Source organism: Triticum dicoccoides, chromosome 7A (assembly GCF_002162155.2).
Source record: "Triticum dicoccoides isolate Atlit2015 ecotype Zavitan chromosome 7A, WEW_v2.0, whole genome shotgun sequence".
Lineage (NCBI taxonomy): Eukaryota > Viridiplantae > Streptophyta > Magnoliopsida > Poales > Poaceae > Triticum > Triticum dicoccoides.
Window position 1 is genome coordinate 746239130 of NC_041392.1, and position 2394 is coordinate 746241523.

Here is a 2394-nt window from a genome sequence, read left to right on the forward strand (position 1 = left end):
AAAAAAAAGAGAAAGGCCATAAAAAAGAAGAGAAGGCCCAAAAAATGAATGAAAAAAATGAGAGAAAAAGAGAGAAGGGACAATGCTACTATCCTTGGCCACACTTGTGCTTCAAAGTAGCACCATAATCGTCATGATAGAGAGTCTCTTGTTTTGTCAGTTTCATATACTAGTGGGAATTTTTCATTATAGAACTTGGCTTGTATATTCTAACAATGGGCCTCCTCAAGTGCCCTAGGTCTTCGTGAGCAAGAAAGTTGGATGCACACCCACTTAGTTTCTTTTGTTGAGCTTTCATATATTTATAGCTCTAGTGCATCCGTTGCATGGAAATCCCTACTCCTTGCGTTAACATCAATCGATGGGCATCTCCATAGCTCATTGATTAGCCTCGTTGATGTGAGACTTTCTCCTTTTTGTCTTCTCCACATAACCCCCTCATTATACTCTATTCCACCCATAGTGCTATGTCCATGGCTCGTGCTCATATATTGCGTCAAAGTTTGTGAGTTTGAGATTACTAAAGTATGAAACAATTGCTTGGCTTGTCATCGGGGTTATGCATGATGAGAGCATTTTTGTGTGACGAAAATGGAGCATGACTAAACTATATGAATTTGTAGGGATGAACTTTCTTTGGCCATGTTATTTTGAGAGGACATAATTGCTTAGTTAGTATGCTTGAAGTATTATTATTTTTATGTCAATATGAACTTTTGTCTTGAATCTTATGGATCTGAATATTCATGCCACAATTAAGAAGAATTATATTGAAATTATGGCAAGTCGCATTCCACATCAAAAATTCTGTTTTTATCATTTACCTACTCGAGGACGAGCAGGAATTAAGCTTGGGGATGCTGATACGTCTCCAACGTATCTATAATTTTTGATTCCTCCATGCTATATTATCTACTGTTTTGGATGTTTATGGGCTTTATTATACACTTTTATATTATTTTTGGGACTAACCTATTAACCCAGAGCCCAGTGCCAGTTTCTGTTTTTACCTTGTTTTAGAGTATCGCAGAAAAGGAAAATCAAACAGAGTCCAATTGACCTGAAATTTCATGGAACTTATTTTTGGAAGGAAAGCAACCTGATGGACTTGGAGTGCATGTCAGGAAAGAAACGAGGGAGCCACGAGGTAGGGGGCGCACCCTCCACCCTCGTGGGCCCCTCGTGCCTCCCCTGACGTACTTCTTCCGCCTATATATCTCCATATACCCTAAAAACATCCGAGAGCACAATAGATCAGGAGTTCCGCCGCCAGAAGCCTCCGTAGCCACCGAAAACCAATCTAGACCCGTTCCGGCACCTGCCGGAGGGGGAATCCCTCTCCAGTGGCTATCTTCATCATCCCGGTGCTCTCCATGACGAGGAGAGAGTAGTTCTCCCTCGGGGCTGAGGGTATGTACCAGTAGCTATGTGTTTGATCTCTCTCTCTCTCTCTCTCGTGTTCTTGAGGTGATACGATCTTGATGTATCGCGAGCTTTGCTATTATATTTGGATCCTATGATGTTTCTTCCCCCCTCTACTCTCTTGTAATGGATTGAGTTTCCCCTTTGAAGTTATCTTATCGGATTGAGTCTTTAAAGATTTGAGAACACTTGATGTATGTCTTGCCATGCGTATCTGTGGTGACAATGGGATACCACGTGATTCACTTGATGCATGTTTTGGTGATCAACTTGTGGGTTCCGCCCATGAACCTATGCATAGGGGTTAGCACACGTTTTCTTCATGATTCTCCAGTAGAAACTTTGGGGCACACTTTGAGGTTCTATGTGTTGGTTGAATAGATGAATCTGAGATTGTGTGATGCATATCGTATAATCATACCCACGGATACCTGAGGTGACATTGGAGTATCTAGGTGACATTAGGGTTTTGGTTGATTTTTAACTTAAGGTGTTATTCTAGTACGAACTCTAGGGCTGTTTGTGACACTTATGGGAATAGCCCAGCGGATTGATTGGAAAGAATAACTTTGAGGTGGTTTCGCACCCTACCATAATCTCTTCGTTTGTTCTCCGCTATTAGTGACTTTGGAGTGACTCTTTGTTGCATGTTAAGGGATAGTTATGCGATCCAATTATGTTATTATTGTTGAGAGGACTTGCACTAGTGAAAGTATGAACCCTAGGCCTTGTTTCAACGCATTGCCATACCGTTTACGCTCACTTATATCATTAGTTACCTTGCTGTTTTTATATTTTCAGATTACAAAAACTATTATCTACCATCCATATTGCACTTGTATCACCATCTCTTTGCCGAACTAGTGCACCTATACAATTTACCATTGTATTGGGTGTGTTGGGAACACAAGAGACTCTTTGTTACTTGGTTGCAGGGTTGTTTGAGAGAGACCATCTTCATCCTACGCCTCC